Genomic DNA, 25,473 nt, shown 5'->3' on the forward strand with positions numbered 1-25,473 from the left:
TCTACTTCCGACATCATGACCCAATCAACTCTGGCTGCAATCACGGAAGCAAGGAGAATCATGGATTTAATATTAACTAACCCAAGAAGAGCGGGTCAGTAATGAGCTGTACTTCCAACCACAGGGACCTGGCACGATTTTTTTGAAACTAACAGTATACATATATATATATTATAGTATCAAGGGTATGAACTCGGCGGTCTAGAAAAACTGACCTATTTTTTTTAAAACCGTTATTATTTTAATAAATGGGTTCTATACAACATTGACGGATATCTTACCTTAAACAGAAATAATTTATGTTTCCATTGAGTGCTTGGTGAACAAAATTGGCCAAGTATTGACGAAGTTATGGCTTGATGAATCGGTAAATTTACGAAAAAATTGCTAGGTAGACATTTCCCTGTCCGGTCGAAATGTCGTCTCGGCTCTAATGGGCACCTCAAAAACCAAGCCAAAATCACAAAATCTACGCTTGTGGTGGTAAACAGTACCCATAACTGTATTCATCCACAATCTCCTTTGGAGGTGTCATGACCCGTACTTTGTTGAAACCCCATTTAAACATCGTGTAGCTCACTTACTTTAACCGTGACCGCCATGTTCATTTGTTTTTCGGAACGCTTCCATATGGTGGCTGATTACGGCCATCTCGTGTTGTTGTGTTGTCGCCTTGTCGAGTTGTCGCGGTCTCAAACTGCGACAACCCGAGATTTAACAGTTAAATTGTCGACTTGTCGCGTTTTCGAACCGCGACAAGTCGACAACACGACAAGACGACAAGTCGACAAAACGACAAGTCGACATTTCAAACACGCTAATTAGCGCGTACAGAATCTCGTGTTGTCGCGGTAAAATGTCGACTTGTCGTGTTGTCGAGTTGTCGACTTGTCGTGTTGTCGCCTTGTCGTGTTGTCGACTTGTCGTGTTGTCGAGTTGTCGACTTGTCGCCTTCCTGTTACACATGCGCAAATCGTATGAAACAGCCACTATCTTTGAATATAGATAACTGAAGTCAGTGCTTGTGAATATTTGGTGTGTTTGTAAGATATTCGATGTACAAATTTGTTTTAAAAATTATATTTTTCCCCATTGTTAACTCTTTTGAAATGTATTATACTTAAAGGCCCATTACCTTTCCGGAGCAAAATATAAAGGTTACTTAAAAACATTAATAACATCAGAAAATGCATACCGATGATCTAAAATAAGGTTACTATGGTGGCATATTTCTGCCATCGAGTTGCCGACATCATATCGGAAGATGTCGACATAAACAGAAGAATATGTCGACTTACCACATGAACCTGCCCACATAATGATTCCAAGATAATTATGTAGAAAGTCGGTAACTCGGCGATTAATCGTGTTTATGCTCGGGTGTGACACCGACTTGTCAGTTATCGATGTCGACATCTAAACTTAAAGATGTCGACATCTGGTCTTGAAAGTAGAATTCAAAGGCCACCCTTTCATAGGGCACTGTGTATATGCAGCAAGGCACCATACAGCAGAGTTCGACGTTGATTTTGTTAATTCAGAAAAGTTTTTATTTATTTGATTTCAAAATTAAAAATTGTGATCCTGCACATCCCGGCCATGCAGCTGTAGCCTGCGTATATGTACACATTGTAACTGTTAGTCCGAGCTGAGGAAGTTAGAGTGCAAAAGGACTCTGCTTTGTACAACGAATTTCCATCCTCTTGGCCATAATCATTTATTAATAATATATAACCGTGGGTTGAAAATTCGTTTAAAAGCCATGTGTGTGTGCTTTGTGGATTAGCTTTCGTACCAAGTCCATGTGGTACATACCGTACTATACTATATTACAGTGATTTTTTCAAGATTTCATTTTTTTTGCAAATCACGAAAAATACCAGCCGTTACGTAATTTAAAAGCCAAAAAAGTCACAATACAGATACACAATACCCATTTGGAAACCAGCTTTACTTGTTAGCTTGCCCTGTCCATATATATACATAAATATTTACATCCCTCGATACACTTAAATAAAGGCACAACGATTTTTTTTTACGGTCTTAATGGCCAGATTCAATCTTTGGGCTACAAAACCTCCCGCTGGACGCGGTTTTAGCTCCAAACTCGGGATTTATCTGCATCTATTTTTTGTAGTCAAACGTAGTAAAAAAAAAAGTCACGAGCTTATACCTCATTCATGCCATTGGCCGGAATATACAATTGCATTATGGGTAACTAGTGATCACATGATTGTGTGTTTATTTCCAAATATGGTGATAGTTTGCTTGCCATTTCTTCGGAGAAATTGATTTATTTGAAAATATTTAGACTCCAAAATGTTATTAATATTGCATGCATATCATTTTGACTTGCACATATGTATTATTTTACTATAAATAATGAACTGAAATGAGTTATAAAACTGTCATTTCCACGTTTTGTAAATAAATGATATAATGCGAATTGACCAATTCAATAGGTCTAAACGTCTAATCTAAGATCAGCGAAGATCGGCTACTCCCGGCTAAATTCGTAGAATTCTAAATTTATATTTATATATATTATTACCTGCTTTAGGGTTCAGAACATATATATATATAACACAGAGAAAATAAGATCTTCAAAAGGCCTAATTATGTATAAATACCAGGTCAGAGAAATCACTCTATTTGGAAGTAAACACACACTCATGTTATCACTAGTTACCCATAATACAATTCCATATTTATTTCGGCCAATGGCATGAATGAGGTAAAATCACGTGACTTGTTTTACTACGTTTGACTACAAAGAACGCGTGTTTTGTACCATTATTGGGAAAATCCCCCACGGATCGTGATTTCATTTCCACCTTTTGAAACAGAATGCTTAGAGTAGACTTTGATTGTGAAACATTGATAAATTGAAGATTACATGTTGTGCCATGGCAGATGTCAAAGTTCATGTATATATACTCGACAATTACTTGAAACATCATCTAATTCATTTGTGTTGAAATTATAATTGATGTTGACCAGGAAATGTACCAGGCTAAATTTGGTTGAATAATGCATGGGAAGTGAATTAATCTTAACTTTTCCACTTTGTGGAAAATCCTTCAAAACGGATTTATCTCCCTTGATTAAAATGACAAACCATGTACCTTTGCTATGATATAATTTTTTTTTCATTTTTTTTAAAATTCAATAATGAATGCAGATCAAATATATTAATCAAATATGTGTATTAATTTAATTTCAAACATGCTTGTTTTGCTGAAAATTTGCAAAAAAAATGATATCATTACAAAATATCCATGATTGTTATTTGATTGTTGTTGTTTGTACTTGCTGTAAAATGAGAAAAACCGTGTTGTGGAGAAGAAGTTTGTTAAAATTTGAATTGTTTACAAATGGATGAGAGTTGAGAATGAGCAGAAGGCAATAAGGATATATAAGTCAAACAGTCACCTAAATTCCGATATGCACAGTTATAAATAAATGTTTTGCTTTTAAACAAACAAATAAATATGTCTCAGCCCTGTGACTTGGCACATAGGTCAAGATCATTGATTTGAACAAACTTTGTATCCCTTCATCCCAGCATGCTATGGCCCAATGACATGTCCATGTATGAGGTTCTTGGTTATTAAGAAGATTGTAAATTGTTTAACACAGACACTGGATGATGCCGACCAAAAGACAATTGCAATAGGTCACTCAGGAGGAGATTACACACAACCACAACACAACCATAATACTTTATATACTTTTTCTCATAAATCATTACATATAATCCTTGTACACATCCATATCAATGGCGACGCTAACAGGAAATTAATGAATATACAAAATGGCGTGCGAGCGTCGAAGAGTCGATATTTTGGTGTTTGGAGGTCCAGGGTCTCTCCTGGAAAAAAATATTACGATTTAGAATGGCTGAGATAAGTTTTACGATGTATTTTGATGATTTTGCGAACGCCGAATGCGCGAGATATTGGTGTTTTGAGGGTCCGGGGATCTCCCCCGGAATAAATTACGATTTTGATGATTTTGCGAGCGCCGAATGCGCGAGACTTTGGTGTTCTGGGGGTCCGGGGGTCTCCCCCGCGAAAAATATTACGATTTGGAATGGCCAAGATGAGTTTTACGGTGTATTTTGAGGATTTTAATGCGTTCTTAACGTGGTAATTTTTCGATTTACGTTTACCTGCATTTAGAAATTATAATTGTGAATGTCGTCATATCATTATGCAACCCTGCTCGATCTCAACATACGACTTCACACCATCAGCACATTGTTGTTTAACTAATAAAAATGAATTGATTTATTTGTCTTGCTTAGACATATAAACAATTTAATATTTTAAGAAACATTTTTGAAATAGTAGAATCCCTTGATGGACATTTTTAGTCTAGTTCATGTGTATTGAATTTTTATTGTTAAAGGTTTGAACATTACGTGCTTGAACTTTTAGGAAATGCGCCGCAAAGCGGCAAAATTTTCTACAATGAAGTACAAAAAATGTGCAGGAGGACCCTTTCCTTCCTACGCCCCTGCAGTTGCACATTTAAAAAGTTTAATGAACTTGGTACCCACTACTGACTGATGTAAATCATGCCAATTAAAGATGGATCTTTTCTCTATTTCTGTAATTTTTTACCTTTTTCTTTCCTGTTTTCTTTTTTATAACATGGGAAAACTAAAAATGAAGTCTATATAGCAGGAATAACAAAACACATAGCCACCTGTCAGCCATGCATGTTTTTTTTCTGATTGGTCACCAGAGTTCGGATACAGAATGAAACAAATACATACACTGTATATAAGCACCATATATTGGCCTATCAGGCCCATGAAATCAGCCAGTGATGATATCCATTTAACCTTTTAATATATGAAGAGAATTTGATTCCATTACATCTGTTTCCTATGAAAATTGAGCAAATAATGCTCATAAATGTGTTTCCCTATATAAACTATGGTAAAGACCCTATCCCCTGGGGAAAATTCCCGAGACCCCAGAGCCATGAAATTCACGATATTGGTAGTGGGCCTTGAGACCTTTCAATATATGAAGAAACAGAATTATACATTTTCGTACGGAACCTACCGAAGCATAATGAGTTAGGTCCTAGGTCCCAATTTACCAGGCGGGAAGCATAAGCCCGTGTTTCATAGTACATGTATATGTGTACATACATGTATGTATTAGATTCCCAAAAAGCTAAGTGGGCTATGCGGAAACTTTTAACTATTTGTTTGGAAATAATATGGAAAATAAACTATGATATGATAGTATTGCTAACAATTTCAAATGGTGGAAAAGAAACCACGATCCGCGGAGGATTTCCCCCATAATGGTACAAAGCACGCGTTCTTTGTAGTAAAACGTAGTAAAACAAGTCACGTGATTATACCTCATTCGTGCCATTGGCCGAAATAAATATGGAATTGTTTTAGTGGATAACTAGTGATCACATGAGTGTGTGTTGACCTGGTATTTATACATAATTTGGCCTTATTTTCTCTGTGTTATATGTATATGTTCTGAACCCTAAAGCAGGTAATAATATATATAAATATAGATTTAGAATTCTACGAATTTAGCCGGGAGTAGCCGATCTTCGCTAATCCTAGATTAGACGGTTAGACCTATTGAATTGGTCAATTCGTATTATATCATTTATATATAAAACGTGGAAATGTCAGTTTTATAACTCATTCAGTTCATTATTTTTAGTAAAACAGTGCATATGTGCAAGTCAAAATGATATGCATGCAATATTAAAGACATTTTGGAGTCTAAATATTTTCAAATAAATCAATTTCTCCGAAGAAATGGCAAGCAAACTATCACCATATTTGGAAGTAAACACAAAATCACGTGATCACTAGTTACCCATAACACAATTGTATATTCCGGCCAATGGCATGAATGAGGTATAAGCACGTGACTTTTTTTTTTACTACGTTTGACTCAAGGATCTCATATACGTCCTTGGTTTGACTACAAAGAACGCATGTTTTTACTACGAATGTATGGGGGAGAAAACCGCGTCCCTGGAGGATTTTTAGCCCAAAGGTTGAATCTGACCATTAAGACCGTAACAAAAATTCGTTGTGCCTTTATATAAGTGCATCGAGGGATGTAAATATTTATGTATATATACATTTTATTGTATATGGACAGGCCAAGCTAACAAGTATAGCTGGTTTCCCAATGTGTGTGTACCTGTACTGTGACCTTTATGGCTTTTAAATTACGTAACTGGTATTTTTCGGGATTCACAAGAAAATACAACATAAAAAAATCTTTTTTTGTTTAATTTTTTAATTTTTTTTTCATTCATTCTTTTAATATAGTATATTACGGTATGTACTACATGGACTTGGTACGAATGCCAATCAACAAAACACACACACAGCTTTGAAACGAATTTTCAACCCACGGTTATATATAATAATAATTCGTTGTACACTTCCTTGGCTCGGGCTAACAGCTACGTACACGCAGACTACAGTTTCATGGCCGGGATGTGCAGGATCACAATTTTTTTTTATTTTGAAATCAAATAAATAAAAACTTGAATTAACAAAATCAACGTCGATCTCTGCTGTATGGATTTGCTGCATATACACAGTGGTCTATGAAAGGGTGGCCTTTGATTTCCACATTCAAGACCAGATGTCGACATCTTTTAGTTTTGATGTCGACATCAATAACTGACAAGTCGGTGTCACACCCGAGCATAAACACATTAATCGCCGAGTTACCGACTGTCTACATAAATAGCTTGGAATCATTATGTGGGCATGTACATGTGGTAAGTCGACATATTCTTCTGTTTATGTCGACATCTTCCGATATGATGTCGACTTAATACCTTACCGATGTCGACATTATTAAGTCGTAAGTCGGCAAATCGATGGCAGACATATGCCACCATATGGTGGCATATTTCTGCCATCGAGTTGCCGACTTACGACTTAATGATGTCGACATAATTAAGGCATTAAGTCGACATCATATCGGAAGATGTCGACATAAACAGAAGAATATGTCGACTGACACCGACTTGTCAGTTATTGATGTCGACATCTAAACTAAAAGATGTCGACATCTGGTCTTGAAAGTGGAATTCAAAGGCCACCCTTTCATAGGGCACTGTGTATATGCAGCAAGACACCATACAACAGAGTTCGACGTTGATTTTGTTAATTCGGAAAAGTTTTTATTTATTTGATTTCAAAATCAAAAAATGTGATCCTGCACATCCCGGCCATGCAGCTGTAGCTTGCGTGTATGTACACATTGTAACTGTTAGTCCGAGCTGAGGAAGTTAGAGTGCAAAAGGACTCTGCTTTGTACAACAAATTTCCATCTTCTTGGCCATAATCATTTATGAATATATATAACCGTGGGTTGAAAATTCGTTTAAAAGCTGTGTTTGTGCTTTGTGGATTAGCATTCGTACCAAGTCCATGTGGTACATACCGTACTATACTATATTACAATGATTTTTTTCAAGATTTCATTTTTTTGCGAATCACGAAAAATACCAGTTACGTAATTTAAAAGCCAAAAAGGTCACAGTACAGATACACAATACCCATTTGGAAACCAGCTTTACTTGTTAGCTTGCCCTGTCCATATATACATGTATACATAAATAATTACATCCCTCGATACACTTAAATAAAGGCACAACGAATTTTTGTTACGGTCTTAATGGCCAGATTCAACCTTTGGGCTAAAAATCCTCCCGCGGGACGCGGTTTTAGCTCCAAACTCGGGATATACAATTTACATTGTATCTGCATCTATTTTTTGTAGTAAAAACGTAGTAAAAAAGTCACGTGCTTATACCTCATTCATGCCATTGGCCGGAATATACAATTGTATTATGGGTAACTAGTGATCACGTGATTTTGTGTTTACTTCCAAATATGGTGATAGTTTGCTTGCCATTTCTTCGGAGAAATTGATTTATTTGAAAATATTTAGACTCCAAAATGTTATTAATATTGCATGCATATCATTTTGACTTGCACATATGTATTATTTTACTATAAATAATGAACTGAAATGAGTTATAAAACTGTCATTTCCACGTTTTGTAAATAAATGATATAATGCGAATTGACCAATTCAATAGGTCTAACCGTCTAATCTAGGATCAGCGAAGATCGGCTACTCCCGGCTAAATTCGTAGAATTCTAAATTTATATTTATATGTATTATTACCTGCTTTAGGGTTCAGAACATATACATATAACACAGAGAAAATAAGATCTTCTTCAAAAGGCCTAATTATGTATAAATACCAGGTCAGAGAAATCACTCTATTTGGAAGTAAACACACACTCATGTGATCACTAGTTACCTACTAATACAATTCCATATTTATTTCGGCCAATGGCATGAATGAGGTATAATCACGTGACTTGTTTTACTACGTTTTACTACAAAGAACGCGTGTTTTGTACCATTATGGGGGAAATCCTCCGCGGATCGTGGTTTCATTTCCACCATTTGAAACAGAAGGCTTAGAGTAGACTTTGATTGTGAAACATTGATAAATTGAAGATTACATATGTACATGTTGTGCCATGGCAGATGTCAAAGTTCATGTATATATACTCGACAATTACTTCATCTAATAAATTTGTGTTAATGTACCAGGCTAAATTTTGGTTGAATAATGCATGGGAAGTGAATTAATCCAGAGATTTAAATAGTAAATCTCTGATTAATCTTAACTTTTCCACTTTGTGGAAAATCCTTCAAAACGGATTTATCTCCCTTGATTAAAACTTGATTTTTTTTCATTTTTTTTTTTAAATTCAATAATGAATGCAGATCAAATATATTAATCAAATATGTGTATTAATTTAATTTGAAACATGTTTGTTTTGCTGAAAATTTGCAAAAAAATTAATATCAATACAAAATATTCATGATTGTAATTTGATTGTTGTTGTTTTTGTACTTGCTGTAAAATGAGAAAAACCGTGTTGTGGAGAAGAAGTTTGTTAAAATTTGAATTGTTTACAAATGGATGAGAGTTGAGAATGAGCAGAAGGCAATAAGGATATATATGTCTAACAGTCACCTGAATTCCGATATGCACAGTTATAAATAATGTTTTGCTTTTAAACAAACAAATAAATATGTCTCAGCCCTGTGACTTGGCACATAGGTCAAGATCATTGATTTGAACAAACTTTGTATTCCTTCATCCCAGCATGCTATGGCCCAATAACATGTCCATGTATGAGGTTCTTGGTTATTAAGAAGATTGTAAATTGTTTACAACAGACACTGGATGTTGCCGGCCAAAAGACAATTGCAATAGGTCACACAGGGGGAGATTAATTCAACACACAACCATATATACTTTATATACTTTTTCTCATAAATCATTACATATAATCCTTGTACACATCCATATCAATGGCGACGCTAACAGGAAATTAATGAATATACAAAATGGCGTGCGAGCGTCGAAGGGTCGAGATTTTGGTGTTTGGAGGTCCGGGGGTCTCTCCTGGAAAAAAATATTACGATTTAGAATTTGCGAACGCCGAATGCGCGAGATTTTGGTGTTTTGGGGGTCTGGGGATCTCCCCCGGAAAAAAATACGATTTTGATGATTTTGCGAGCGCCGAATGCGCGAGACTTTGGTGTTCTGGGGGTCCGGGGGTCTCCCCCGCGAAAAATATTACGATTTGGAATGGCCAAGATGAGTTTTACGGTGTATTTTGAGGATTTTAATGCGTTCTTAACGTGGTAATTTTTCGATTTACATTTACCTGCATTTAGAAATTATACTTGTGAATGTCGTCATATCATTATGCAACCCTGCTCGATCTCAACATACGACTTCACACCATCAGCACATTGTTGTTTAACTAAAAAAAATAATGAATTGATTTAATTGTCTTGCTTAGACATATAAACAATATAATATTTTAAGAAACATTTTTGAAATAGTAGAATCCCTTGATGGACATTTTTAGTCTAGTTCATGTGTATTTAATTTTTATTATTAAAGGTTTGAACACTTTTAGGAAATGCGCCGCAAAGCGGCAAAATTTTCTAAAATGAAGTACGAAAAATGTGCAGGAGGACCCTTTTCTTCCTACGCCCCTGCAGTTGCACCTTTAAAAAGTTTAATGAACTTGGTACCCACTACTGACTGATGTAAATCATGCCAATAAAAGATGGATCTTTTCTCTATTTCTGTTATTCTTTACCTTTTTCTTTCCTCTTGGAAATGTTTTATAACACGGGAAAACTAAAAATGAAGTCTATATAGCAGGAATAACAAAACACATAGCCACCTGTCAGCCATGCATGTTTTTTTTCTGATTGGTCACCCGAGTTCGGATAAAGAATGAAACAAATACATACACTGTATATAAGCACCATATATTTGGCCTATCAGGCCCATGAAATCAGCCAGTGATGATACCCATTTAACCTTTTAATATATGAAGAGTATTTGATTCAATTGCATCTGTTTCTTATGAAAATTGAGCAAATAATGCTCATAAATGTGTTTCCCTATATCAACTATGGTACAGACCCTATCCCCTGGGGAAAATTCCGAGACCCCAGGGCCATGAAATTCACAATATTGGTAGAGGGCCTTGAGACCTTTCAATCTATGAAGAGTTATTCTGACAAACAAAATGATACATTTTCGTACGGAACCTACCGAAGCATAATGAGTTAGGTCCTAGGTCCCAATTTACCAGGCGGGAAGCTGCCATGTAAGCACATAAGCCCGTGTTTCTTAGTATATGTGTACATACATGTATGTATTAGATTCCCAAAAAGCTAAGTGGGCTATGCGGAAACTTATTACTATTTGTTTGGAAATAATATGGAAAATAAACTATGATATGATAGTATTGCTAACAATTTCAAATGGTGGAAATGAAACCACGATCCGCGGAGGATTTCCCCCATAATGGTACAAAACACGCGTTCTTTGTAGTAAAACGTAGTAAAACAAGTCACGTGATTATACCTCATCATCATGCCATTGGCCGAAATAAATATGGAATTGTATTAGTGGGTGACTAGTGATCACATGAGTGTGTGTTTACTTCCAAATGGAGTGATTTCTCTGACCTGGTATTTATACATAATTTGGCCTTATTTTCTCTGTGTTATATGTATATGTTCTGAACCCTAAAGCAGGTAATAAAATATATAAATATAAATTTAGAATTCTACGAATTTAGCCGGGAGTAGCCGATCTTCGCTGATTTTAGATTAGACGGTTAGACCTATTGAATTGGTCAATTCGTATTATATCATTTATTTACAAAACGTGAAAATGGCAGTTTTCAACTCATTCAGTTCATTATTTATAGTAAAACAGTGCATATGTGCAAGTCAAAATGATATGCATGCAATATTAATAACATTTTGGAGTCTAAATATTTGCAAATAGATCAAGTTCTCCGAAGAAATGGCAAGCAAACTATCACCATATTTGGAAGTAAACACAAAATCACGTGATCACTAGTTACCCGTGATACAATTGTATATTCCGGCCAATGGCATGAATGAGGTATAAGCACGTGACTTTTTTTTTTTACTACGTTTGACTACAAAGAACGCATGTTTTTACTACGAAAAATAGATGCAGATGTATCGCGAGTTGGGAGTTTAAAACCACGTCCCTGGAGGATTTTTAGCCCAAAGGTTGAATCTTGCCATTAAGACCGTAACAAAAATTCGTTGTGCCTTTATGTAAGTGTATCGAGGGATGTAAATATTTATGTATATATATATATGGACAGGCCAAGCTAACAAGTAAAGCTGGTTTCCCAATGTGTATTGTGTACCTGTACTGTGACCTTTATGGCTTTTGAATTACGTAACTGGTATTTTTCGGGATTCACAAGAAAATACAACATAAAAAAAAATGTTTTTTTATTTTATTTTTATTTTCATTCATTCTTTTAACATAGTATAGTACGGTATGTACTACATGGACTTGGTACGAATGCCAATCAACAAAACATACACACAGCTTTGAAACGAATTTTCAACCCACGGTTATATATATTAATAATTCGTTATACTTTTCCTTAGCTCGGGCTAACAGCTACATGAACGTACACGCAGGCTACAGTTTCATGGCCGGGATGTGCAGGATCACACTTTTTTATTTTGAAATCAAATAAATAAAAACTTGAATTAACAAAATCAACGTCGATCTCTGCTTTATGGCTTTTGCTGCATATACACAGTGCTCTATGAAAGGGTGGCCTTTGATTTCCACTTTCAAGACCAGATGTCGACATCTTTTAGTTTAGATGTCGACATTAATAACTGACAAGTCGGTGTCACACCCGAGCATAAACACATTAATCGCCGAGTTACCGACTGTCTACATAAATATCTTGGAATCATTATGTGGGCATGTACATGTGGTAGGTCGACATATTCTTCTGTTTATGTCGACATCTTCCGATATGATGTCGACTTAATGCCTTAACGATGTCGACATTATTAAGTCGTAAGTCGGCAAATCGATGGCAGACATATGCCACCATAGGTTACGACACCAAACATATGCAAGATTTCCTGTGTAATACATGAAAACAGTGGAGAGTCAATTCGCTGTTTTGCCGTCTGGCGCAGTGATAGTCAACTACCGCGCGGTATTTAGGACGACGGCGGGAAACATAAGACGACCCGCGTTATGAAAATAAACGTTTTATTTATTTTAATCAAATCGTTCAGAAGGTGATGATAAATGTAGTATTAGCGGTAAGTTAATAATTTTTGAAGACTCTACAAAATTATCGATCTTGTTTTACATTCCCATTTTAAAAATTGAAAGCCGTTTCGGAAAGGTAGTGGGCCTTTAACGGAAATTATAATATTAATTAAATATTAACAAAACAAAGGATGTTGTCAGAACACATAATAAAAATGTTTGTACAATGATCAGTAACAGATCTAGAGAGGACAAATGTACATGTATATCAACTTAATATTGTAACACCTCCTTTACAAAATATCGTGTTTATTACTCGGTTAAAACTTCTTATTCAATTTGAAGAATTGAAGAGAACACGGATGATAAGACGAAATATTATCTATCATTACTAATTTCCGTAATAGGTTATGTGTGTAGTACATCAAACAATAACCTTAATTTAAGATCTAATAAAGAATTTTATGTAAAACGATTAGAAACAATTATTAAAACTTTCATTTAATCCAAAGCGTAATAGAACAGATAAGGTGTAACTGTTGTGCCCCATCTTTCTGTATTTTGATCATCAGCATGCATCACAACGTACATAATGTCAATATTCTTTTTTTTAAATTTGTTTATTGAAATACAGTACAGTAAGATTTAACCCTGGAAAGTTTGATTGTGTAACTTGACTACAGTAATTCATACAATAGTATACAAATGGTGGAGCATAGATCATGCTTCCAGGGGACATTTTTAAAATATAATGGAACTCTCGCAAAAGAAAAGTACACAATTAGTATTTCTGGGTCTAGAAATTCCTAATACACAAAACGTGTGTTCATTTAACGAAATGAATAACATATTTATATAATAATCTTTCTCAAAGCGATCAATTTGTGGTTAGGAGAGGCTTGGCTAATTATGATACATTCAAGTGTAATTGACCTGTACATGTGTTGATATGGTCCGAGTGCAAAGTCAAACTCAAGTTACATTACGCAAACATGGAGTTCTTCAGGGTGGTGCCATATGGTCAATGTTTTTTCGTGTAAGTAACATGCACACTAGAGAATGGTTTGATACTTGCCAAAGAAAACAATATCTAGTATAAAAAAATAAGAACCTCAGTTTCGGTTCATATGGTGTTATACCGCCCTGGTATAATTTAAAATAATGACCTCGGGCAGGCCTGGGTTATTATTTATTCTACCAGGGCGGGATAACAACATATATAGATCCTTCTACGTGTATATCTGCAGTGCTTTTATCTTTATATTCGGTAATTCCTGTGTTATATTCGATACATTTACCATTATGCTCCGTCGTTATATCGAGATATTCGATGCCTTTTCCTTTATATTATGTAGCTAAAATTAAACTTTATATTCGGTACAAATTTCTTTAAATTCTGTACAAACTTCTTTATATGATGAGCACCTTCTTTTTATAATGTGCAAACATTTATATGATGAAGATCAAAGCCGGCTTATAATATATGCATAATTTTTCGGCTGCTTTCGTCTTAGTGACAGCACTTTGTATAGTTGTGTAAGATTTTGAAAAGAAAATTATTGCTCTTACCAACAGTAGTGACCGTTTTTGTGAAGACTTACTAGAAATATGACTTTAACTGCTAAAACTACATGTAGGTGGACTAATTTTGTTTGTCTCGGGATCTATCCATCCTCCTCAATATATGTATCACCATGTAGATTACGATTTTACCGATTTTTGTATTTAAACTCATAAAACGTCTAAAATGGTATATGCATGACACTCTAGTGGGTCCAAATTATTGGATCGCCATCTACATGTAGACAATTAATCCTGTCTACATTGGATCACCAATATAAGAAAAAAAAATGGATTTTGTTTTAATTTTAGATTTGCTACTATTTTGTCAATTCATATTATGAAAATGAAAACAATTAAGAAGCAAACGCTAATTGAATTCTTCGTTTCGGAACGATAGTTGGTCTTTAAAGCTTTATATGTATGCCGTATAATTTTAATACTCACGAATCAAGAGCTTTTGGATATTTTAATCACCATCAACCTTTTGAAAATTACGTTTACAAGTATGAATAAGAACTGAAAATGACTTTGACATATGCGGTCAGGCTATGAAGCCAAGATGTGGTCTGCAATTTCATTTAACATTTTTATAAAATAATAAGAAATTATAAAGTGATTACTGCAGGTATGCATTTATCTTAACATACATAAGGCATGAAATCTGACTTGTAAATAATGTTTACAAGGCATCGTACATGGTTTTCTGACCATTTGAATGATTATCCACACCTTAAAACAACCTGATGGTTTTCAATAGTTTCTTGAAGAAAAAATGCATGCCCAGTTACGGCACATATCACTTAACCAATTAATACATAAATCCCCAGCCGCCATACATCATCTATGATATAGGTTCATGTATATATTATCCGAATAGCGTATATTGAACTTTGATTCCTAGGCGTGGCAACATTATAAGATTTTTCAAATATCTACATAGATATGTAGATCAACCCTGTTGAGATCAGCCGCTTGATTTTTACACTTTACCTTATCCTAAACATGTTCCCTAACAGGTTTAGTTGAATTCGGACCAGTTGAGAAGATGATGGAATTGTTATGTTTAGTAGTGATAGACAACAAATAAAAGTGATGTCGATAGGTCACCTGCCTGGGTGACCATCTTAAGCTTGTCCTAAGGCTTAATAGTCCGAAGGCCCGTTAATCTGAACGTCCGTTAGTCCGAACGACCGTTAGTCCTAAGGCCCATTAGTCTGAAAGTCTGATAGTCCGATACCCGATATAAATGTAGAGACTTTAATTACAAGTCTCAGTAGTAAACTTGCTAAGATATGTGTAGACCCACGGATGATTGCACTACACTACGCTACATTTGTCACTAATGTAGCGCAGGGTCACCGACAAAAAGCGGAATGTGGCTTATTTTAAAAATTGTGAAAAAGCATAATCTTGCAATACATGTACATAAACGTATCCGAAAAGAAAGAGAGAGTGTATATGTACACTGCAATCCTGGTTATTAGTTTCCCAGATATTACCATTATGCGAACCATTTTCATCATTGCAAAAAGGGGAGAATAAACAAGTAAAAGGAAGAAGACGGAAACACAAAAATAAGTCGTGAAATACATATTTCATATATGTATGCAGGTTAGAATTGGTAATATATATATCATCCATTCAAGCAGCCATGTTATCCCTAATGCAATCAAATTACAGGGGACAAAAGCTTTACATTAGGCATATGTTTGTAAGATACAATGTAATTCATAAAATGTATATTTATGTGACATCTTATAAAATGTAAGATATTTTCTTTCTTTTTATGATTTTTTTATTTATAATTTTGTTGTATTTTTAATAATGCAATGCTCATTGAAGAAATCACAACTTGCCGTCCATAAAAGTTTGCAGTTAAATAAGTTTAAAGAATTGCCGAAAAATGTATTTATCACAATTTATTGAAAACATGTAAAACTATCAATTTACATGAAGTAAAACAACTATATAAATTGCAATATTTTCTATTTTTCGGATTAACGGGCCTTCAATCTATTAGGCCTTAGCGGTTGAAGTGACCTAAAATTAACAGATGACGATTACTGCGTACTAATCAGACGGCACGACCAGACTATTATTACACGATTATCATATAATAAACAAATTATTGAAATTCATAGTTCAAAGAAAAATACTTTGACAACTCTCGATGAAGAAATTGCTATCAAATATCTTCATCTAGCTACAAACACATGCACACAATTATTTTCATTAGCAATCCAATATGGCGAGTGTTATCCATTGTTTGCGCATGTGTAACAGGAAGGCGACAAGTCGACAACTCGACAACACGACAAGTCGACAACACGACAAGGCGACAACACGACAAGTCGACAACTCGACAACACGACAAGTCGACATTTTACCGCGACAACACGAGATTCTGTACGCGCTAATTAGCGTGTTTGAAATGTCGACTTGTCGTGTTGTCGACTTGTCGTCTTGTCGTCTTGTCGACTTGTCGCGGTTCGAAAACGCGACAAGTCGACAATTTAACTGTTAAATCTCGGGTTGTCGCAGTTTGAGACCGCGACAACTCGACAAGGCGACAACACGACAAGGCGACAACACAACAACACGAGATGGCCGTAATCAGCCACCATACTTCCACTATTTCCATAAAATAAATGCATTTATGTTCCAATCCAACCAAACATAAAATATTGATCATATAAACCGTTCATATGTATCTTATAACTGCGGTCCAAACACTTTATAAATATGAACTTTATATATATATACTAAGCTCAGAGTCTTTAACAATCAATATAAAATGTAGTTGCTTTGGTGTTAATTTATTTGTTCCTAAGTAATGAAATGCCCCTCTATATATCTATTTTTAAACTGTGATATAACCGTTTCTGAATGGATAGTTAAATACATTATTGTACAATATCGGGGCGCATTGTAGAATATCAGTGACGTAGGAAGAGGGTGGGGGTATTATTGTAGAATATCTGGGCCGTTGGAAGCGGGTGGGGGCATTATTGTAGAATATCAGGGCCGTAGGAAGCGGGTGGGAACATTATTGTAGAATATCAGGGCCGTAGGAAGCGGGTGGGGACATTATTATAGAATATCAGGGCCGTAGGAAGCGGGTGGGGGCATTATTGTTGTAGAATATCTAGGCCGTGGGAAGTGGGTTGGGGCATTATTGTAGAATATCAGGGCCGTAGGAAGCGGGTGGGGGCATTATTGTTGTAGAATATCTGGGCCGTTGGAAGCGGGTGGGGCATTATTGTTGTAGAATAACAGAGCCGTAGGAAGCGGGTGGGGCATTATTGTAGATTATTATATGACTGCTGCTTTTGCTGTCTTTTGATTGGCCGATACGCTTCTCAGAAGTATTCATCAACTGCGATATCAACCCCGAAATCGGCGGCGAAAAGCACGCGAGGTTACTGGACTCAGTCCAGATACCTCTCGCGAGTCCAGTAACCTGTGTCAAAAATAGATCGAGGAAAACTCCCTTGAGATGTGACGTCATAATCACTTTTGACGTCGAGTCGTACCCAAATATAGCGTAACGGGAGTTTCCCTCATTCAATGACGTCGGGACAGTCTATTGTGACGTCATTATTATGGCGGACGGCAGCAAGTTTACTGCGATCAACGGTTATCAACAGAAATGAACTGCAAACTTCAATTTATGGAAAACGTTCAAGAATGCCAGACGGGCTGCAGTTGATACAATATTCCGGTTCTACCAGTCAGTGAGTCTACACCGTTAGCAAGGAGCATTTGGATATTTACCATTATTACTACATTTAACTACTTTTGTAAACAGAAAATTTGCATATACCATCCTGTTTTTGTAGTTAATTATTTTTGAAGAGCCGGGTAAATATATGTAAGTTTCATATAATAAAACAGTTATCGACCTATTTCCAGGTGGATACGGTGAGTTATCAACCCTCGTAAATGATATAACCCTCGGCCTCCGGCCTCGGGATATATCATTTACTCGGGTTGATAACTCACCGTATCCACCTGGAAATAGGTCGATAATTGTATAATATCGGGGCCGTAGGAAGCGGGTGGTGGCATTATTGTAGAATATCAGGGCCGTAGGAAGCGGGTGGGGGCATTATTGTTGTAGAATATCTGGGCCGTTGGAAGCGGGTGGGGGCATTATTGTAGAATATCAGAGCCGTAGGAAGCGGGTGGGGGCATTATTGTTGTAGAATATCTGGGCCGTAGGAAGCGGGTGGGGGCATTCTTGTAGAATATCAGAGCCGTAGGAAGCGGGTTGGGACATTATTGTAGAATATCAGGGCCGTAGGAAGCGGGTGGGGGCATTATTGTAGAATATTTGGGCCGTAGGAAGCGGGTTGGGGCATTATTGTAGAATATCAGGGCCGTAGGAAGCGGGTGGGGGCATTATTGTAGAATATCAGGGCCGTAGGAAGCGGGTTGGGGCATTCTTGTAGAATATCAGGGCCGTAGGAAGCGGGTGGGGGCATTATTGTAGAATATCAGGGCCGTAGGAAGCGGGTTGGGACATTATTGTAGAATATCAGAGCCGTAGGAAGCGGGTGGGGGCATTATTGTAGAATATCAGGGCCGTAGGAAGCGGGTGGGGGCATTATTGTTGTAGAATATCTGGGCCGTTGGAAGCGGGTGGGGGCATTATTGTAGAATATCAGAGCCGTAGGAAGCGGGTGGGGGCATTATTGTTGTAGAATATCTGGGCCGTAGGAAGCGGGTGGGGGCATTCTTGTAGAATATCAGGGCCGTAGGAAGCGGGTTGGGACATTATTGTAGAATATCAGGGCCGTAGGAAGCGGGTGGGGGCATTATTGTAGAATATTTGGGCCGTAGGAAGCGGGTTGGGGCATTATTGTAGAATATCAGGGCCGTAGGAAGCGGGTGGGGGCATTATTGTAGAATATCAGGGCCGTAGGAAGCGGGTTGGGGCATTCTTGTAGAATATCAGGGCCGTAGGAAGCGGGTGGGGGCATTCTTGTAGAATATCAGGGCCGTAGGAAGCGGGTTGGGACATTATTGTAGAATATCAGAGCCGTAGGAAGCGGGTGGGGGCATTATTGTAGAATATCAGGGCCGTAGGAAGCGGGTGGGGGCATTATTGTTGTAGAATATCTGGGCCGTTGGAAGCGGGTGGGGGCATTATTGTAGAATATCAGAGCCGTAGGAAGCGGGTGGGGGCATTATTGTTGTAGAATATCTGGGCCGTAGGAAGCGGTTGGGGACATTATTGTAGATTAGTACATCACGTGACAGAATGCTGGATTCTGATTGGCTACACAGATGGGTACTATATGCAATAGTGCCCAGGCAAGCGGGGCCCAGGCAAAGCGGGCACTATTGAAGTGGCGCGAAATTGAACGTGAATGTATTGTGACGTCACCATTACATGATGTAAATATAACGTTGCGCTTCGACCAAGACATCAAAATGGCGGACAGGCTGTGGTGTGCGAGGATGGAAGCAAATGTTGCTTTTCTACAGAATACAGTTCACTTATGTTCAATATTAATCTACTTTTAATCTTCATGAAGCTGAATCCCGTTTTAAAGAAACACATATTTCTACAACAATTCATATGTTGTATTTTTAATTTAACAGCGTGGTGTGGAAATGGAGATAGCGTTGCGAGGTGTCGTTTGAGGTGCTTCTGTAACGATGACATGAAAACGGGTCATGTGTGAGGGTGATGTACTAAACCCATTATAGCCTGTTTGAGAGGGCGCTATTAACTCATAGTATTGTCTCGTAATAGGATAGTGCCCTCGCCTTCGGCTCGGGCACTATTCCATCCCTCGACAATACTATGAGGCAATAGTGCCCTCTCAACCAGGCCATAATAGATAAATATCAGAGCCGTAGGAAGCGGGTGGGGGCATTATTGTAGAATATCAGGGCCGTAGGAAGCGGGTGGGGGCATTATTGTAGAATATCAGGGCCGTAGGAAGCGGGTGGGGGCATTATTGTAGAATATCTGGGCCGTTGGAAGCAGGTGGGGACATTATTGTAGAATATCAGGGCCGTAGGAAGCGGGTGGGGCGTTATTGTTGTAGAATATTTGGGCCGTTGGAAGCGGGTGGGGGCATTCTTGTAGAATATCAGGCCCGTAGGAAGCGGGTGGGGACATTATTGTAGAATATCAGAGCCGTAGGAAGCGGGTGGGGGCATTATTGTTGTAGAATATCAGGGCCGTAGGAAGCGGGTGGGGGCATTATTGTAGAATATCAGGGCCGTAGGAAGCGGGTGGGGACATTGTTGTAGAATATCAGGGCCGTAGGAAGCGGGTTGGGACATTATTGTTGTAGAATATCTAGGCCGTTGGAAGCGGGTGGGGGCATTATTGTAGAATATCAGGGCCGTAGGAAGCGGGTGGGGGCATTATTGTAGAATATCAGGGCCGTAGGAAGCGGGTGGGGGCATTATTGTTGTAGAATATCTGGGCCGTTGGAAGCAGGTGGGGCATTATTGTTGTAGAATATCAGAGCCGTAGGAAGCGGGTGGGGCATTATTGTAGAATATCAGGGCCGTAGGAAGCGGGTGGGGGCATTATTGTTGTAGACTATCTGGGCCGTTGGAAGCAGGTGGGGGCATTATTGTTGCAGAATATCAGGGCCGTAGAAAACCGGATGGGGGCATTATTGTAGAATATCAGGGCCGTAGGAAGCGGGTGGGGGCATTATTGTAGAATATCAGGGCCGTAGGAAGCGGGTGGGGACATTATTGTAGAATATCAGGGCCGTAGGAAGCGGGTGGGGGCATTATTGTTGTAGAATATCTGGGCCGTAGGAAGCGGGTGGGGCATTATTGTAGAATATCAGGGCCGTAGGAAGCGGGTTGGGACATTATTGTAGAATATCAGGGCCGTAGGAAGCGGGTGGGGGCATTATTGTAGAATATCAGGGCCGTAGGAAGCGGGTTGGGACATTATTGTAGAATATCAGAGCCGTAGGAAGCGGATGGGGGCATTATTGTAGAATATCAGAGCCGTAGGAAGCGGGTGGGGGCATTATTGTTGTAGAATATCTGGGCCGTTGGAAGCGGGTGGGGGCATTATTGTTGTAGAATATCTGGGCCGTAGGAAGCGGGTGGGGACATTATTGTAGAATATCAGAGCCGTAGGAAGCGGGTGGGGGCATTCTTGTAGAATATCAGGGCCGTAGGAAGCGGGTTGGGACATTATTGTAGAATATCAGAGCCGTAGGAAGCGGATGGGGGCATTATTGTAGAATATCAGAGCCGTAGGAAGCGGGTGGGGGCATTATTGTTGTAGAATATCTGGGCCGTTGGAAGCGGGTGGGGGCATTATTGTAGAATATTTGGGCCGTAGGAAGCGGGTGGGGGCATTATTGTAGAATATCAGGGCCGTAGGAAGCGGGTGGGGGCATTATTGTAGAATATCAGGGCCGTAGGAAGCGGGTTGGGACATTATTGTAGAATATCAGAGCCGTAGGAAGCGGGTGGGGGCATTATTGTAGAATATCAGGGCCGTAGGAAGCGGGTGGGGACATTATTGTAGAATATCAGAGCCGTAGGAAGCGGGTGGGGGCATTATTGTAGAATATCAGGGCCGTAGGAAGCGGGTTGGGACATTATTGTAGAATATCAGAGCCGTAGGAAGTGGGTGGGGCATTATTGTTGTAGAATATCTGGGCCGTTGGAAGCGGGTGGGGGCATTATTGTAGAATATCAGGGCCGTAGGAAGGGGGGGGGGGGGGGGGGGGGGGGGTCGTACTTCATTTTAAAATGCGGCGCATTTCCTAAAACATCCAAGCACGTAATGTTCAAACCTTAAATAATACAAATTCCATACACATGAACTAGACAAAAAATGTCCATCAATGTCCATCAAGGGATTCTACTATTTAAAAAAAATGTCTTTTAAAAGATTAATTGTTTATAAGTCTTAGTAAAACAATTAATTCATTATAATTTTGAGATACACAACAATGTGCCGATGGTGTGAAACCGAAAGTTCAGACCGATCAGCATAATCATATGACGACATTCACAAATATCATTTCTAAATGCAGGTAACTTTAAATCGAAAAAATTACCGTGATAAGAACGCTTTAAACTCATAAAAATCATCGTAAAACTCATCTCAGCCATTCAAAATCTAAATATTTTTCCCGGGGGTGACCCCCAGACCCCCAAACACCAAAATCGGCGCTCGTAATTCATCAAAATGCATCGTTAACTTCATTTCAACCATTCTAAATCGTAATATTTTTCCCGGGGGAAAGCCCCGGACCCCCAAACACCAAAATTTCGCGCTTCCTGCACTCGCAAAATCATCAAATTACATCTTAAAACTCATCTCAGCCATTCTAAATCGTAATATTTTCCCCGGGGGAGACCCCCAGACCCCACAAACACCAAAATCTCGTATCTAAGACCAATGCGATCCGTATTATAAACTATATAGTGCATAATGTTTACAAATATTACAACATAGAACATTCCTGTCACTTTATGTACAACGTGGTTTATCTGTGAGATATAGAATTGTACATATGTACCTGTTGCCCCTTTTGCTCGATAGAGAAGGCGAATACATTTAGGATATTTATCTTTTTTTTCTTCCTAACTAACTTATTTCTTCTTACGTCTCCTTTGACAACGCCTTCGGCTGAGCTTGTCTCTCAATATCTCTGATGAATTTCTCCGATTGCTCGCCCCTGTGAGGTTGGATCTGGATTCTAAAAGTTGTAGTTTCTACTTCTGCTTAGCAACCAACATGAAAGGCGTGGGGCGACTGGTTCGTCCGTTGTCAGTATAATGTGACCGGGTGTGCTTGGTGTCTTCGGCGGTATGCTTCAGCCTAGTGTTTAGCACTATAAACAGATAAAGAGTTTCACTATACAAGAAGACACAAAACACAGTCTCCCAAAACACACACCCAGCACTTACCATATACATGTTCATTTGTTCTTCGGAACGCTTCTCGAGTTTACCGACAAGCACAACATAACATAATTTGCATAATGTAGTCACGATATGTAAAGTCGAGAAGCGTTCCGAGAGAAAAATGAACATGGCGGTGACGGTTAAAGTAAGTGAGCTACACGATGTTTAAATGGAGTTTCTACAAAGTACGGGTCATGACACCTCCAAGGGAGATTGTGGATGAACACGGTTATGGGTATTGTTTACCACCACAAGCGTAGATTTTGTGATTTTGGCTTGGTTTTTGAGGTACCCATTAGAGCCGAAAGGACATTTCGACCGGACAGGGAAATGTCAACTTCGCTAGCCAAGGGTATAAGCCGATACTCTGCTTTTACCCTTGGCATATCTGACTTCAGAACGGGTAGTCCCGCACTGCGCCACCTGCTGGATCACCGCAGTTGCGCCCCTTCCATTTACGTAATAAGCAACCAATTAAAAAACTCGTATCATTGTTGTATGGGTGAAAAAATGGCAGCGCCCTATGAAACACGCGTGTTGTTTGCGACAGATTGAAAATACCAAAGATGAACATGTGTGTGAGTCATTTGTTTATTAGTGAGTTCGGACACCAGTTTTTGCGTTTCATGCAGAAGTTCTGCAGTGTCCAATTTTGTAACGAGATCGTAGTATATCTTTTAATTGTTTAATTTGTGAAACATAAACCACGCACGTACTTTCCAATCTGTTTGAAGAGCAACGTCTCCAAGACGTTAATTTAGCTGGTATAAAACATCTAATTGATTAAATAGATAGTAATATAATTTCGCTAGGAGTTGATGTTGACAGATATGCCTGATGCCTCATTATACAAATGTAGGTCACTATACTACCGCTTCAGTTCAGTTTTGTTGACAAATCAAAGCTGCGTTTTCATTGGTCGCCTGAACCTAGCCGCATCCAATCAGAATTTGAAAGCAAAAACACCTGTTCTGAAGTGAGATATGCCAAGGGTAGTAGGAAGAGAATCGGACTTAATACCCTTGGCTAGCGAAGTTGGGGAAATGTCTACCTAGCATATTTTTCGTAAATTTCCCGATTCATCAAGCCATAGCTTCGTCAATACTTGGCCAATTTTGTTCATCAAGCACTCAATGGAAAGATAAATCATTTCTCTTTAAGGTAAGATATCCGTCAATGTTGTATAGAACCCATTTATTTAAATAATCACGGTTTTAAAAAAATAGGTCCGTTTTTCTCGACCGCCGAGTTCATACCCTTGATACTATACTATATATATGTATAATATTGGTTAAAAATTTTCGTGCCAGGTCCCTGTGCGAGAGGCCGTCCTTAAATGACTGTTTACAGGACGCAAGTATAATAAACCAAAACCAAGGGAAGTAATCCTGGTAGATCAGAATGTTAACAGATACCCGGTTCTAATTTGAGTTAATGATTTTAGCCGGAGCTGACAGACTTTCCTGACTGGATCAGCTGATATTTAATACAATACAACAACCCGGTCAGTGTGATAACACATGCCATGCCGGAGAAAAATACAGAACCGTCTTTTTTTTTGTCTTCAGACGATCGTTTACATTGTCCTATGTTACCTACAATGTAATGTGGCAATTCATAATCAAAGTTGATATAAAGTGCAAAACATGTTTGCATATGCTAGGATTTCATAACGTCGCCAATTGCGTATTACAGATGTCGCCTCCTACACGAGGTGCGGCAGGTATCAAATACAGCATTAATCAGACATATGAACTTAGCGGGACACAATAAATCAAACCTTACCATGATTATAAACGATATTCTCGGGAGTCAGCTTCCTAGACACGTCTGCCACAACATCCGCAAGTTACAAAACAGGACTGTGTACATGGTGGGCGAGTGCATGGGTTATAGAGTGATATAATACATTGTATTAAAACAATTAGACCAGTGGGTTTCGAATTCTTAGACCACTTTCGGCAGTTGCCAGGTACTGGCCATGGATTGATGGTTTTCTCCGAGTACTCCGGCTTACTCGACACATACATAGTTCTGGCTGAAATAAGACACACAATACCAAGAAACAAAACAGTTATTACCTACAAGACTTACACGATGTATTAGTCTAGAGTGGATCTTTGACTTACAAGTGTGCTTAGTTAACTATAGGGGTAAAGGAAACAATTTTCAAAACTCGTTAGACCTCCCACTATGACCCCTGGTTCCCAAGGAATAGCATTTTGAGAAAAATCCGTGGAAAACAAGATATTGACCTAAAATCTCCACCAAAATAGTCTAAAATGTCTA

General features: G+C 38.3%; 1 long non-coding RNA gene across 1 annotated transcript in view; it reads right to left on the reverse strand.

Moving 5' to 3' along the window:
• The window catches only part of LOC138324529 (uncharacterized), a 35,682-nt gene extending 10,626 nt beyond the window's left edge, over positions 1–25,056 (reverse strand). The window contains exon 1 of the long non-coding RNA XR_011208639.1: positions 24,970–25,056. This is a non-coding gene — a long non-coding RNA (uncharacterized lncRNA). The remainder of the gene's footprint in view (positions 1–24,969) is intronic.
• Positions 25,057–25,473: the final 417 nt, after the last annotated feature.

The sequence above is a fragment of the Argopecten irradians genome, chromosome 5, assembly GCF_041381155.1.
Source record: "Argopecten irradians isolate NY chromosome 5, Ai_NY, whole genome shotgun sequence".
Lineage (NCBI taxonomy): Eukaryota > Metazoa > Mollusca > Bivalvia > Pectinida > Pectinidae > Argopecten > Argopecten irradians.